Here is a 16,504-nt window from a genome sequence, read left to right as displayed (position 1 = left end):
GTTAAAATGCTGTCACACTAACAGAATGTCTTGAACACCTTTGGAGTTATTTCAAGTGTTTTCACTAGCGTACAACTCACTTTGGTAAACAGTTCTTTGATGGACTTTATGAACTCCTTCCTTTGGATACAAGCCAAAAATTATCTATAGGGCATACAGTTCTTTATTCAAACTTGGTAATAAATAATTATCTTTGGAACACAGACGGAAGAACTGAAGCAATGACTTCGGGGACACAGAGACTAATTACCATCATTGTACAGGGTTAAGTACAGCAGAGACTGGGGGCGGGGAATGGTTTCTTCCGTATCTATTACGTTCCTTCTCTGGTAAAACAAGGCCGTCTTGTCTGTTAACATATTTAAAGCAGTAACTGCAAAAACTGTGCAATGTTATGGTTGAAGCGTTTTATGCCATATGTGTTGATGGAATGCTTAAGAGTCTCTCTCCGCAATAAACGCAAACCCTGCCAGACTGAATTATTAGGGCCAGCGCAATTCAAGACTGCACCACCGAAACCGCTGGGGTTGGAAGCCTACGTCGCATTCGGAGTGTGGCCAATGCTTCCTCTAACAAAGGCACTATCTTGAGGCAATTTCGCGGGCCATTTTTCCCCCTCCCCGCGCCAGCTTTGTCTCCACGCCGGTGTGAGGCTGAGACTTGGAGGAGCCCCAGCTGCTTTGCTGCGCGAGCAAGCTCGGAGCGAGGGCCGGCGTGGGAAGCTTCACCGAGCCGCCGCTGTGGTTTCCTGCAAACCGAGCGTGCCATTAGAGGAAGTTGGGAGTGCTGCAGTTGAGATACCTGCAGCCTTAAAATCGGGGCTGCACTTGAACCCTTCGCACCGATTACTGTCAGAGAGAAGCTCAATCGGCCGGGACGTAGGAGGCTTGGGGGCGCTCGGTCTCCCCGGCTGGGCGCAAAGGAGTCGGGGTCCGCATCGTTAGCGTCCCCCACCTCGGGCGGCTGGGGGGCTGCAGGCAGGCCTCCCCCGGCCTAGGCCTGAGCGGGCCTAACGCCGCGCCTCGCACGAGAGCCCCCGCCGCCGCCGCCGCCGGCCCCTCCCCCCTCGACCCCGGGTCCGCCGCCGCCCCCCACCGCCCCCAGCCGCCGCCGCCGACGTCTGCCCGCGCCGCCCCCGCGCGCAGTGACTGGCTCGCGCCGGCCTCCAGCCCGGCTGTTGGCGGTTGGGGAGAAGCCGGCGGGAGGCCGCCCCGCCCCCGCCCCCGCCGCGGAGAAGCGGCGCGCAGTCTCTTCCCCCTCACCACCGGGGCGGTGGCGCTGTTGCCGCCGCGGCCTGAGAGGCAGTAACTCTCCTCCGCCCCTGCTCCCTTCCTCCTCCTTTCTCTCCTCTCCCTCCCTCCCCTCCCCACCCCTCCCCTCGCAGTCTCTCGCTCGAGTGAATGTGGCGCGGCGGCGCGGGACGCAGCCTCGGCCCCTGCCGCGGCCCCGCAAGCTCGTGAGAAGACCCAGCCGCCGCCTGCCCCCACCCGCTGGGCTTCCCGGGGGAGCCACCGCCGCCTGGGAAGAAGAACGAGGAGGGGTGCGAAGGGACGGCGGCGGGAAAACGGGAGAGGGAGAAGAGGGTTCGAGGGCGACTGGGGAAAGGCGGAGAGGGACGGACGGAAGAACGGACGGCCCGACGGACTGCCCGGGGAGGGGGCCGCCATCGAGCTTGCCCGGCCCCTCGGCTCCGGTCCGGGGCGGCCGCGGCGGCGGCGGCGGCGGCGCGGGCGAAGGGCGCGGCAGGCGCTATCGAGACAATAACCCCGCCGCCCGGCTTTGGGGGCGGCGGCGAGGAGGAGCTGGCGGCCTAGCGCGGCCGAGGCTCGCCCAGCGCCCCGGCGGCATCTTGGTCCCCGCCGGCCGGGTTCCGCCGCCGTCGGGTGTGCGGGGCGCGCCGGGCGCCCGGAGCTCGAGGATCTCCGCGGACGCCCCCTGCCCTCCCCCTCCCCGGCGCGCGCGGAGCTGGTTTTCCGGGTTCCCCTGGACCGAGCTGGATCCTGCTTCTGCGCCAAGGCAGGAAGTGAGTTTCGCACGGTAATTCCGGGCGGTGTCACGAGTGAAAAGTTTTTTTTCGGCGGAGATCCTAGTTGGGGCTGGGAAACTCCTGTCTAAGTTGAGACCAGGAAACCAGCCCTCTTCCCAACCCCCTACTCCGAACCACCTACTCGTCCTACTGCGGGAGGCCACTCCACATCCGCTCTCACTGGAGAGAGAAATTCGGCTGGATCCAAAGTGACTAATGAAGGGAAGGAAATCATGTCCGGCGAAGCCTTGAAAAAGCTACCCTGAGACACTGCCCGACCGAAAGGTAATTTTCTCCACAAGTGGAGAACTCTTGGGCCGGGAAGGAGAGGTGCTTTAGGGTTTCTCACTTTTCCCCCACTTGCTCTAGATTAATCTTTCGTAGTGTCGAAGTGCATAGTCTTTCAGTTGCTAAATAGTAAGTAGAACTGATTTTCCCCCCTTCTACCATCTGGACTGTGGTTACTTTAGAAGAGGTTGTAAGAATACGGTGAGACGAAAAGTTTAAAGCAATCGGAAGAAAGAGTGCCTTTGTTCAGCACTAGGTCCAGAAGTTCTAGTTTCCTAAAATATATACAATGTATATATTTTATTTATTAAGTTATCGAATCTGGCAACTCCTGTTTTGGAAAAAAGGTCGCTGCAGCGAGGGATTTACTGTTGTTGAGATGGCTGCCACATTTGTTTATACTGTTGCCGATTATTTGACTTTTGCGTTAATTGTATATAGAGGTTTTGTTTTGCTTTGCTTTGTTTTTAGTTGCAGCCCTTAGAAACATATTTGGTTGGATTTTGTAAACAAACTTTGCCATACTTAGTCTTTTTTTAAGGTGGGAGATGGATTTCTTCAGTAGCTGGCTCCTTTCGGACGTTTACAATCTCAATGATACTTGTTTGGTTAATCGAAAGGAAGAATCTGCTTAATTTTTCTTGTAAGTGACCTAGGAAGGAGAAGGAGAAAGTATTATGGGTAAAGAGTTGTAATTAAAAAACAAAAACAAATACACCCGTAAGTAGTCTGATATTTTAGGACTCCTCTGTAGTTAAGAACAGAATATATAGAGAAAGGAAAGTAAAACGCTTAAAACAATTTTTATGGAGGTCTTATTGATTATAATAAACATCAGTTCTTTTAGTTTAGTACTTTATTTACATTTTTGTATTGGTCCAAATGTTTTGGCTGGTTCTGTCTAGTAAGTGATAGGTGCTTACCCTGGTGGCAGGAAATCAGTGAAACATGGGAGACGTTCCACCGGTCAGAGTTATAAACACTTCTGAACCAATCGGTAGTCCTTAAAGAAGAAACTAGTTTGTTCACAACAAACACAGAGGGCCTTCTGGTTGGTGTTTTATTTATTATTTTTTAAAGATTTTATTTATTTATTTGACAGATCACAAGTAGGCAGAGAGGCAGGCAGAGAGAGGGGTAAGCAGGCTCCCGCTGAGCAGAGAGCCAGATTCGGGGCTGGATCCCAGAGATCATGACCTGAGCTGAAGGCAGAGGCTTTACCCAGTGAGCCACCCAGGCTCCGCTGGTTGATGTTTTAGTATGTCTTTTTTTTTTTTTCCCCTTATACTGTGGTAAAGGAGGTGAAACATAATACCGTGCTTTGGAAGAAATATTAAATGAGTATGGCATCCTGTTGATAGGTATATCTTAACTGTAAATTAATATTTAGTTTGCTCATGCTACTCCATGAAAAATAGTTGACATTCTTTAGTTGAAAGAAAAGATAGCTTTTAGAGAGCAGGACCAAATTATTTCACAGCTTATTATGATAAGTACATTTCCAAAATGGGAGTCTCTTAACTATTATTATATATTGTTTTGATTTTTGCCCCCTCAGAGTGTAGTCTCTGAAGGTTTTTAAAAATTTATCATTTATTTATTTGTGTTGGTAAGGTGGTGAACCATCAAATCATTCCTGTTAAGTCAATAGCTTCATGAAGGAATTAAAAAGTCTATAAGTGATCCGCTTTATGATTTGGGACATAATATTAAGCAACGAAAGAGGTTATTCTTGGGCATCCGAAGGAGCAGAACAAAATAAATGGCATTGAACTTCAGTTTCCTTATATGGCTTCTATTTGGCCTCAGAGCAACAGAGCCTTAATAGAGCAAGTCTTTTGTAGAAAATTATCACTCTGTGAAGATGTTTCTCTGCATTAGTAAATTTTACAAGTGAGAAGTATTGTAGTACTTGAAAGTGACTGCTTAAATCCGTTTTTAGATAGAAGTTCTTGTTTTTTTTTTAAATTTTGAGCATGAGTAGTATGTTTAGATGCAGAGAGCACACTTTAAAAATGTGAAATGTTCATCCTTGTAGAATCTTGGATTCCTTTTGTACCATCAAGACAAAATTCACTTTGTGGTCATATTTTCAAGCCTTGTTTAAAATGTGACCGTAGGGTTGGAAAAGAGGTTACAGAAAGATGGTAAACCGTTGAAATATTCAAGTGGCTTTACATTTTGAATATTCTTCTTAGTGTTCTTCTTCTATACTTCTTAGTCTTGTATGGGTTTTCTTAGATTAAATTGGTAAATCTGGAGTACTTCTAAACCTTTTGTTTACATTGCACAAAGTACATATTTAGTGGCACTATTTATGGAAAGTACTTAGGAGTTTTCAATAGTGATAAACTTAATCCTTCAACTAATTAATTCAAATATTACATTATAAAGTTCACTTGTTTCAGATCAAGCTTTTGCAAACTTCTCATGTCTGAAAAGCTTACAGTGGTTCAAATATGGAAACCAGATTTTTATTGCATGTTATTTCTTAATGAAGTGGTAGCTGTAGTTAGACACATTTTACATTATCATTGGCAAATCTCTAAATTCACTTCTTTTAGAGATGCTGGTATTGAACTCTTGGTAGTAAACAATACCTTACTTTAAGAAACACTTAAAAATTTCAGAAAATTAGGCGCATCTTTCAGCATTTATTTTAAATAATTGCTTATAGAAAACATAATTTAGACTTAAAGCTGTTTTGGCTAGGAATAGATTATGGCAGTGTTCATAAAGTATTTGGGTTTATGCAGAATTTTAATGATGCTGGATAGCAAAGTAATTCTCTTTTTTGAGTGCTGCTTAGCTAGATTCTTTTTAAACACACTTTGTTGCTTGCATTTTTGTTTTGACTCTTTCCTTGCCTATATCCCTATTAGATGCTTGGCGGGGAAGGGGGGGTGGTAAGAACACCTGTATTGTAAATTCTAAAGAGTTCTTTATCTTTTCCTTTCTTGACAACATAAATTGTACTTGTGCAAAATAGATTTTTCAGTTTTTGCATGCAGGCTGTTTGCCCCTGCCATAGAAATGAATACGCGAATTATACTTTACAGTACATACTTCTGAATTTTGTAAGGAAAGAACTCAGCACTTCTGCCTCCAAGTTTTCTTTGACTAGACATTTTTTTGTTTCTTTCTTGGTGCCTCTCATAACTAACTCTTGAACCATACTACACCCATTTCTCAGATTTACCTTTAGTTTTCTCCTCTGTCTTAGGTTTCCTAATTGTAAAATAGGAATCTAGCTATTATTATGCTTTGTCTTCTCATTTCTTTAGCTTCCTATTTTTTATAGTTTGCTTCATTTACTTCCTCTATTTTCTCCATGTTCAGCTATTTCTTGATTATGTGTTGCTCTTTCCCTCTTTTCTAAACTTTATGAGTCCATGCTCATCACCTAAAAAAACTGTTCACAACATGAATAGAAAAAATTTATTTGCCCCATTTAATTGTAAATATCACTTTTGCATTACCACTCAGTTTACATGCCAGTGTTGTAACCAGATACTCATAATAGATTTTTTAATTTATGTTTCCTGAACTCTTTTTTTCTTTTCTTTTCTTTTTTTTTTTTTAATATCCACAGAATTACCTCTGTTAAGATCCGGTTGTTAGGTACTCCTTTATTAAGACACTATAAACCCCTATACCTTTTCGTTTCATTATGCTTTTGGCTTTTTAAAACATACAAGCTTGGGCACCTGGGTGGCTCAGTCATTAAGCAGCTGCCTTCGGTCCAGGTCATGATCCCAGAATTCTGGGATCAAGTCCCACATCCGGCTTCCTGCTCAGCAGAGAGCCCGCTTCTCCCTCTCCCTCTGCCTGCCGCTCTGCCTATTTGTGCTCTCTATCTCCCTGTTAAATAAATAAATAAATAAATAAAATCTTAAAACACACACACACAAGCTTATATCTCTGTATTTTTCTTCTCCATTTGTCCCTTTCCTTTCTATCCTACCCCTCATGTTAGATGTCTTTTCTCTCAGTGTCCCTAAAATTTTGAAATTCCCTTGTTTGTTTTTATAAAACAAGCACGGTGGAATTCTTGTCACTCACTTTATTCTGTCACTGGACTTTTTGTTTCAGGTACCATTGGATGAAGGCCTTGCCAGGCTTTATAAATGGTAGTATATAAGACAGTAGAAAAGATTGTCTAAAAATTAAGTTAATAAAAGAAGACTGTTTATCTGAAGAATACTTATGATTTTAGGTATATAGAATGTAGTAGAAAAAGTAGGAAATAATTTTAAAAAGTAATCAAAATGGGTGTTAATAACATCTGGGTGCATCAGTTCTATGGCCATCCTTATTCAGAGCCCATTTACTTTTGTATATAGTGAGTGGTTTCCTGGCCTGTTGCTTTATTAGAATGGGTGAGAAAGGTCTATGGCAACATCCTTAAGTTCCTCAGAGGGAATAGGAAAATGGAAAGAAGACTGAATAACTTGGGAAGTAGAATAGTCTTCGACAACTGGCTTTGGGACAGTGTGCCTTATACAGTTCATTTGTCCTTAGGAGAATTCACTCTATTTTTAAAAAAAAATTTTAAAAGAGTTTATTTATTTATTTGACCTAGAGGGATCACAAGTAGGCAGAGAGGCAGGCAGAGAGAGAGAGAGAGGGAAGCAGGCTCCCCGCTGAGCAGTGAGCCTGATGCAGGACTGGATGCCAGGACCCTGAGATCATGACCTGAGCCAAAGGTAGAGGCTTAACCCACTGAGCCACCTAGGCGCCCAGAGAATTCACTCTATTATAGCACAGTATAATTATAAGTAATAGTAGTAGACCTAAGGCAACTATTCCAAATTTTTTGGTCTTAGGATCCCTTTATACTCTTAAAATTACTAAGAAGTCCCATAAAGCTTTGTTTTATGTGGGTTATATTTACTTTATTTCCCATATTAGAAATTCCTAAATATCAATTAATTTGTTTAGAAAAACATAAATCTGGGGTGCTTGGGTGGCTCAGTCGGTTAAGCGTCTGCTTTTGTCTCAGGTCGTGATCCCAAGGTCCTGTGATCGAGCTTCTGGCTCCTGCTCAGCGGGGAGCCCCCGCTTCTCCCTCTCCCTCTGTCCTCCTCTTGTGCATGTGCATGCATGCACATTCTCTCTCAAATAAGTAAAATCTTTAGAAAGAATAAATAACACATAAATCATAGTATGTTATGACATTGATGTAATAAAACAACAAGAACAATTTTTCAAAACAAATGGTAGCAGAATGAGGACATTGTCAAATATTTTTGCAAGTCTTCTATATCTGGTTAAATAGAAACAGCTTGATTCTCACATCCACTTTTATATTCTGTCTGTAGTAAGTTGTTTTGGTTGAAGTATATGAAGAAAATCCAGGATTATACAGAGAAGTGATTAAAAAGGAAGGAGTATTTTCAACATTTTTTAAAAAAATAATTGTGGATGATATTCCTTGATACCACACCAAAAAAAATTTTTTTATAAAGATTTTATTTATTTGTCAGAGAGAGCGCAGGCAGGAGGAGCAGCAGCAGAGGCAAAGGGAGGAGACTCCCCACTGAGCAAGGAGCTCAATGTGGGACTCCATCCTAAGACCCTGGGATCATGACCTGAACTGAAGGCAGACACTTAACTGAATGAGCCACCCAGCGTTCCCACACCAGAATTTCTTAAAGGATAGCTGCAGTGTCAAATGTGACACTGTATCAGGGAATTTTTGATTCTTGTTACCTGAAAATCCATTAGTTTATCTTGCACTTTGAATCTTTTATCTGTGCATAGTTTCATGACATCATGTAATGGTCGTTGGAGAAATACTGGTTCATTGAGTTCTATTTACATTTTTGAGAATTTGATGTATTTCATTAGGTAGTAGAAAACAAAAGAAAAATTATTAATATCACCACTAATTTCATCAAGAAAGTTTTTAATATTATGAAGTTGTCAAAATCAGGGTAACAGGTAAACATTTCTAAATTTTCACTTGGAAGTTTGAATATTAATCATTGGTAACAAATACTGTTAGTGTTTTTCCCTTGAAGTTGCAGGCATACTTGGTTTATTTTTGAGAAAATGTCTGCCAAATTCCTAAGTTTACAAGCATAGTTTGTCATCTGTTCTTTTAGGTCAAAGTGGTGTTTCATGAGAAAAAAAGCTAATTTAGCTTATAATTTGAAGTAAATACACAAATGTTTTTCCTCAGCATTGCCATTCCTTCACATAAAATGTTAAAAAGACATGTATTAAAGAGTTGACATTTAATAAAACTATTTTATACTGCTTTATTAAAGATATTAAGTGAATGTGGCATTTAAAAAGAAATCTGGGATTAACTGTAGAGAACAAATTGATGGTTACTGGAGGGGAGGTGGGCAGGGGATGGCTTCAACAGGTTATGGGTATTAAGGAGGGCACTTGTGATAAATCACTGAATTCTACACCTGAAACTAATATTGCTTTGTATGTTAACTAGCTGGAACTTAAATAAAAGCTTCAAGGAAAAAAGAAGATATCTGGGAATACGCAGTGGTGTTCATATAGCTTGATGCCAGTGGTTTTGCACTAAGGTGCTAGCAGTTTTAGCCACTGGATTTTTGCTGCATACCTGTTAATGTAATAGGAAAGGACAAATGATGTTTCAGTATAATTGTGAAAATTGTTTTGATCTTGAAGAATCTTTCCAAGTGTCTGAGGACTTCTAAGGCCCAAGGAGTGCACTCTACACTTCAAAAACTTAGGTGAATGTTGAGATTTATGGAGCTTTCATTACTTCCTTTGATTTGTGCTCCTGCGTGTGTGGTGTGTTTGTGTGTGTGTGTGTGTCTTCTAGTATTACATTCTGAAAGAATCCTGAGGCTTGACATTTTATTTTAGTTCACCAATTTAGCCTTCACTTATTTTCTATTGCTTTATTTAGTGGGGAGGATAGAGTTTCTGGGAACTCTTGCTTTTTCATGGGAGTTGATTTTTTAGAGAGAGGGATCGAGAGCACGTGTGCAGTGGCAGGGGGTAGGTACAGAGGAAGAGGGAGAGAGAATTTTTTTTTTTTTAAGATTCCATTTATTTATTTGACAGATCACAAGTAGGCAGAAAGGCAGGCAGAGAGAGGGGGAAGCAGGCTCCCTGCTGAGCAGAGAGCCCGATGTGGGGCTCGATCCTAGGACCCTGGGATCATGATCTGAGCTGAAGGCAGAGGCTTTAACCCACTGAGCCACCCAGGCGCCCGGGGAGAGAGAATCTTAAGCAACTTCCGTTTTCAATGTAGAGCCAGGATGTGGCGTTTGATCTCATATTCCTGAGATCATGACCTGAGCTGAAATCAAAAGTCGAATGCTTCACCACCTGAGCCACCCAGGCATCCCATAGGAGTTTATTTTTAATTTTTAGTTGTATTTTTTATTTACTTGTAACCTGTTGAATCTCTGAGATAAAACTTTTACATTGTCTTCTGTTTCCTCCATTAGCAGTATAGGAGATTTGATCTTATTGTACTTGATATATCCATCATGCTTCTAGTTTTTTCTCACGTTTGATTTTTCATTGTGGTTATAGCTTTGTATTATGATCCAGATTGTATGGTATTGGTCATTTCATGGTATTCTCCCAGCCCATGTGAATCCCTGTTATTCTGGCTTTTGTATATTTAGTTAGCTAATGGCTTTCTCCTTTAGGGTATGTGGGTAGTTTGTTCTCTTACACGTGTTTCCTGTCCCTTAGGGGATAATATTCCCGTTTTCACAGTTAATACTGCCCAAGTGTCAGAAATCCCACAGTATAGAGCGCTCGCTGGAGGCCTTAACCATGCAGCTGTTCTTCTTTGGTTTTATTACCTGGGTAACTGCCCAGGACACCACTTCTCGCAATCCTCCTTGCTAAGAAAACTTACTCTTTTTGGAGATCCCACTTTGTTTTTTTTGTATAGTTGGTTCCTCAGATGTGTTGTGGTTTGTTGTCATCCGTTCCCTTCCCCCCTTTCACTTCGGATTCTCAACAAATTCCATTCTGTGTTGTTATCTGTAGATAAACTCTTCTCTGGTACTGCTACAGATTTTTCAGTAATATTTCTTTCATGTTTAAAAGTTTAGAATAATGACACATATACAGAAAAGTTGAAAGCATAGTAACAAAAACCTTTCTTGTTCCTGACATATATGACAGTATGTTGCCCATCTGATCGATACTCCATTACCCCCAAATACTTTTTTATTTTATTACCTACAAACAGGGGCATTATCCTATGTAATGACTTTATAACTGTCAAAATTAGGAAGTTAACAAAGACTACATTCCCCACATCTAAATCTTACCAGTGTCCCCCACGTCTTTTAGAGCAAAAAGACCCACATGACAGTCTTACATTATATTTAGTTGTCATGTCTTTAGTCTCTTTGAAAAATCTGAAACAGTTTCTGTGTTTACTTTCAAGGGCTTGACTCTTTTCAAGATTATAGATCTAGTTATTTTGTAGAATATCCCTTAATTCTATTTCTGTGATGTTGTTATGATTAGATCTTTGATTAGATTTTATGATTAGATTTAGATTTTTATGATTAGGTCTTTGGAAGGGTTATCATGGAAGTGATGTTACATTCTTCTCATTGCGTCTTAACAGGTCATAGACAATTTCAGTTGTCCCATTATTGATGAGAGTCATTGATTATGCGATTATGGTTGTAACTACCAGATACCTCCTATGTCAAGGTATTCTTTCCTCACTTGCAATTAATAAATATTTTGGGGGTAGGTACTTTGGAACTATGTAAACATTTTCTTATTTATTATTATTTTTAAAGATTTTATTTATTTGACAGACAGAGATCACAAGTAGGCAGAGAGGCAGGCACTGAGAGAGGAGGATGTAGGCTCCCTGCCGGGCAGAGAGCCCAATGTGGGGCTCCATCTCAGGACCCTGGGATCATGACCTGAGCCGAAGGCAGAGGCTTTAACCCACTGATCCACTCAGGCGCCCCTTCTTTATTTTTAACTTACTCATTTATTTACATCACCATAAACTATTATATTCACTGGGTTATAATCCATTATCATTTGTTTTGATACTCAGATGTTCTGGATTTGGGTAGTGAGATCCCCTTCTAGCTGGCTTAATTTCTTCTTTCTTTCTTTTTTTTTTTTTTTTAAAGATTTTATTTATTTATTTGACAGAGATCACAAGTAGGCAGAGAGGCAGGCAGAGAGAGAGGAGGAAGCAGGCTCCTGGCAGAGCAGAGAGCCCGATGTGGGGCTCAATCCCAGGACCCTGAAATCATGACCTGAGCTGAAGGCAGAGGCTTAACCCACTGAGCCACCCAGGCGCCCCTCTTCTTTCTTTTTGATACAGTTCTTCCTCCTTGAGCACTTCTTGTATCCGGCCCAATATGGTGTTCTAGAGTTACCATTAAACTTGCTCCGGTAATTTTTAGTAGAAAATGGTACTTAGAAGCCAAGATCTGGGCACTTCTTGTCTTTGTTGCTTCTTGGGGTATTGCTGCTCCCAGGCCGCCTTAAGTGCATTAAGCTAGGGGATATTTTTATCTGCATATACATACACATTCACATTTATGAATATATTTCAGTAAATATAGGATGGTTTCTCAGTGATACATTTCATTGTAATTCAGTACCACAGGGTTCATTCTCATGTTGTCCCTTTCCATAGTTGTAATTTATCTCTGATAGTGGGAACTAGTTTTGTTTCTATACCTTTTTTTGGTGAGGGAGTTGTGGTGACATGTTTTCAGACAGACATTTTCAGACAGAAGTCAAGGCCCTATAGTCAAATTAATTTTCAAAGTATTTCTAAAGGGATACAATTCTAAAGTGTAATGTTTGGTACAATACATTTAGGTGAAATATTTCATTCCTTGGTAATCACACGTTACTGTGTGAAAGGTGAGTGGAAAGAATCGTATTCTTATTGTCTACATTGGCTGCATCCTTACGGAGGTAATGTTGAAGCTCAATTTTAGTTGAGTACAGTAATTTTGGTAACTATGCTTTCTGCATTGAGGTTATATTGTTTGTAAGACTCCAAAGTTTGGCATACATATCTATCATTCTGATAATGATGTTCTTGGAATTTAAAACCTTAGACTAAATCTAGAGTCTGGATTGGATGGCAGGGCAGGGATGAAGTGGTTTCATTTGTATTAGGTGTAAATGTAAGAAACCTATAATCTCCCTGCCAAAGCTGTTACTTAGCCTGGGAAAGAATTGGTTTAACTTCCGCATCCTTAGAGATTTTGAAGTGATTTAAGAAGTGTACTGGCGTGACATCTGGGCGGCTCAGTCAGTTAAGCATCTGCCTTCAGCTCAGGTCATGATCCCAGGGTCCCGGGTTCAAGCCCCACATTGGGCTCCCCGCTCAGTGGGGAGCCTGCTTCTCCTTCTCCCTCTATCTGCTGCTCTGCCTATTTGTGCTCTCTCTGTCAAATAAATAAATACAATCTAAAAAAAAAAGTAGTAGTAGTATACTGGCATTTCTTTTTGTGATTAGAATTAACATTTGCTTTCAGTCTTCTAGGAAAAGATAAGGATCCTGGAAGTAGCAAATGGATTCTTTGGGTGCCCTGTTAATCTTTGGGGATTTCAAAAGATTTTGTTCATTATCCTGGGACTAACTGAAGAATAACAGAGACTGTGAATAGTAGATGCACTTTGATTTGTCAGAGACACTTGATACCAACCTAGTGTCTTGCCTGCTCTTGTGAAAATGATCCCCAAGCCAGAAACCCTGGGAGTCTTCTTCCTGACCTTAGTTACTGAAGTCAGTACTACTTCTATCAGTTCTTTCTTTTAGGTATCCGTAGACCAAGTCATTTTAGGGTAGGCTAGAAAGGCTAGATAAGGTACAAGTAGTGAGAGGCTTTGGTAGGCAAAGAGCTGAAACAATTATGTTATTTTTTTTCTGATTATAAATATTCAATACAGAAATATATAGCAAATGAAAAATTTTTCCATAATCGCATCTCCCAGATACTCTGTTATTAGTGTGTTGTGTATTTTTATGAGTACTTCAGTGTGTATTCCATCATTTCACTGTTAATGTATGTACATGTATAAGTATTTTTAAATATAAATGGGAGATATGTTTCAATTATATATATATCAATAATATATATAGAGATCTAGTAGGTATGTATATGTGTTAATTAGCATTATGGTTGTTATACATACAGTACTATACAGAATATATGTTTATTCTCTATTTTTTTGCACATAAATGTGTGCACTTTTATTTGCTTTTTTTCTGCTGGATAAATACCCAAAGTTTATTTGCTATGTATGTAATGTATGTAATTGATTGATAGAAGCAAATTCCCTCTGAAGATATTGTATCAATTTACACTTCCACAAATAATATGTAAGTATACCTTTCTAAGTGCATTCTTGAATAAATTGGATATTAGCTGTCTTAAAATAGTGGTGCAAATCTGAGACAGGTAGTAAAGTATAATAGGTAAGAACATAAACTTTGGAGTCAGAGCGCCTGGATTTAAATCTACTGCTTACTAACTGACGTTGGCAAGTTCATTGTAAGAATTCTTTTAAGAATATTACATTTTTGTATGCCTTTTGTGTTTCACATGGATTTAACTGGTTTATTGCTTGTATGCTATTGGGTTATATAGAAGTTTAAATTTTGATATAGTCAGGCACCTGTGTGGCTTAGTGGGTTAAGCCACTGCCTTCAGCTCAGGTCATGATCTCAGGGTCCTGGGATCAAGTTCCTCATCAGGCTTTCTGCTCAGTGGGGAGCCTGCTTCCCTCTCTCTCTCTGCTTGCCTCTCTGCCTACTTGTGATCTCTCTCTGTCAAATAAATAAATAAAATCTTTAAAAAAAAATTTTTTTATATAGTCAGATTAATCATCTTTATGCATTTGTGGATTTAATGATATTCTTGGAAAGGATTTGTGCTAAGATTATAAATATAATAACCTAAGTTTTTGGCTTAAGTAGTGAAACAATCATCTGGATTTATTCTTAAGATATTCTTAAGATATTAAGATAATATTACCATTTGTTGGGTAAATCATCTTTTTACCTGTAAAATTCTATCTTTATCAATAGTATATTCCCAAATATACTTAATTAATGTCAAGATTTTTGTTTTTGTTATGGTAATACTATATTGTCTTGATTTTTTTTTTCCCTTCATTATGGTATGCTTAATACCTGAAAGTTTTGGATTATTGGGGTGCCTGGATGGCTCAGTCATTAGGCATCTGTCTTTGGCTGAGGTCATGATCCCAGAGTCATGGGATCGAGCTCGTGCTGGGATCCCTACTCGCCAGAAAGCCTGCTTCTCCCCTTCCCACTGCCCCTGTTTGTGTTCCCTGTTTGTGTGTGTGTGTGTCTCTGTCAAATAAATAAAATCTAAAAAAAAAAAAATTTGTCTATCACCTTATTTTTGTTTTTAAAGATTTATTTATTTATTTTTTATTTGGGAGAGAGAGCTTGCATGCATATGCATGCAGGGGGGAGGGGCAGAGGCAGAGGGAGAGAGAAACCCCAGCAGACATGATGCTAAACATGGACCCTGACCTGGGGCTTGACCTAACCATCCTAAGATAATGACCTGAGCCAAAATCAAGATTCAGTTGCTTAGACAACTGAGCCACCCAGGCACCACTATCAGTCTGCTTTAAAAAGAATTTTCCAGATGGACTTGAGTCATTGTAAGTTCTAAATGCTTCTTGCTACTTTGATGGAGAATCGCTTCTTGGCCTTTTGGCTAAGATCAAGTATGGTTCTTGATGGAGAGTGCTTTGAGTTCATAGATTACTTAGGAAGTAATTGATACCTCTAAAATAGCATATGTCTTTATAGGAAGGTGAGTTTTCCATTTATTTAATAGTTTATGCCTTTCAGTGGTGTTTATGATTTTCTTGTTGTCAAATCCATATTTCTTATTAGTATGCATTTTTTATTTTTTTATTTTATTTTAAGATTTTATTTATTTATTTGACAGAAGGAGATCACAAATAGGCAGAGAGGCAGGCAGAGAGAGAGAGGAAGGGAAGCAGGCTCCCTGCGAGCAGAGAGCCCAACACGGGGCTCGATCCCAGGACCCTGAAATCATGACCTGAGCCGAAGGCAGAGGCTTAACCCACTGAACCACCCAGGTTCCCTGGTATGCATTTTTAAAAAAAATATTTTATTTATTTGACATAGAGAGCACAAGTAAGGGGAGCAGTAGGCAGAGGGAGAGGGAGAAGCAGAGAGCCCGATTCGGGATTTGATCCCAGGGGCCCTGGGATCGTGACCTGAGCTGAAGGCAGACACTTAATCCACTGAGCCACCCAGGTGCCCCTAGTATGCACATTTCTTGTAATTATAAAGAAATGCGTATGTTTTTTGCTGTGTTTATTTCCACAAAGTTAAGAGAGGGAGGGCGAGAGCTGTTGCTGTTGTGAATGAATTTCATTAATTGTATTCTTATCTGGATATAAAATAGAGGAAGGAGATTGATTTTTCATATGTATCACGTACTGTATTCTGAAGACTTGAAAAAATTGCTAATAGATTTTTAGTCATGTACTTAGATCTAGATATATAATTTATTACACTTGTCAAAGTACTATTTATTTTTAATTGAATAATAAATATATTAAATAATACATTCTAACATTTAACCCATCTTTTTAACTACAAAAATTTTTTGATGTTTTTATTTAAATACCAGTTGGTTAATATAGAGTGTACTGTTAGTTTTAGGTGTACAATATGAAGACTCAACACTTCCGTACATCACCCTGTGCTCATCATAGCAAGTGTACTCCTGAATCCCCATCACCTGTTTCACCCATCTGCCCTACCCTAACCTCCCTTCTGGTGTAACTATTAGTTTGTTCTTTATTAACTGCAGAATTCTTCCCTCACTTGCCTTACATTGTTTGAGGTCATCTGCTACTGTTAGGGTAGCAATGTGATTAATTTAGTCTTCATTAGTGGGATAGGTAATTTTTATTGCTGCCCAGGACCTTCCATTTAATCAGACTGTATTTGCTTTCTTTAGCATTGTTGGCTGTGGGAATGGAAAGGACAAAATGTAATCTGCTAAACTGAGTGCGACTTGTTAGAGAAATAAAAATCCTTGGGTTGACAGAAGTTGGTATCTTTTACTGTAGTTCTGCCCCTTAATTGCCTCTTGAGGGTATTTTCAAGTAATACTTGAATGGCTTCATGAACCCTCTTGTTTCTTAACAAGA

General features: G+C 40.3%; 1 protein-coding gene across 8 annotated transcripts in view; it reads left to right on the top strand.

The window, feature by feature from the left end:
* The first annotated feature begins 1,380 nt into the window (after positions 1-1,380).
* Positions 1,381-16,504, top strand: part of ERBIN (erbb2 interacting protein) — a 136,423-nt gene continuing 121,299 nt past the window's right edge. For all 8 annotated transcript variants that reach the window (XM_080804235.1, XM_080804232.1, XM_080804234.1 and 5 more), the window contains exon 1: positions 1,381-2,311. The gene's annotated coding sequence lies outside the window, so the exon portion shown is untranslated. The remainder of the gene's footprint in view (positions 2,312-16,504) is intronic.

This window comes from Martes martes, assembly GCF_963455335.1.
Source record: "Martes martes genome assembly, chromosome: 5".
Taxonomy (NCBI): Eukaryota; Metazoa; Chordata; class Mammalia; order Carnivora; family Mustelidae; genus Martes; species Martes martes.
The sequence above is the reverse complement of the archived record's forward strand: the minus strand, read 5'-3'. Positions and strand labels throughout refer to the sequence as shown.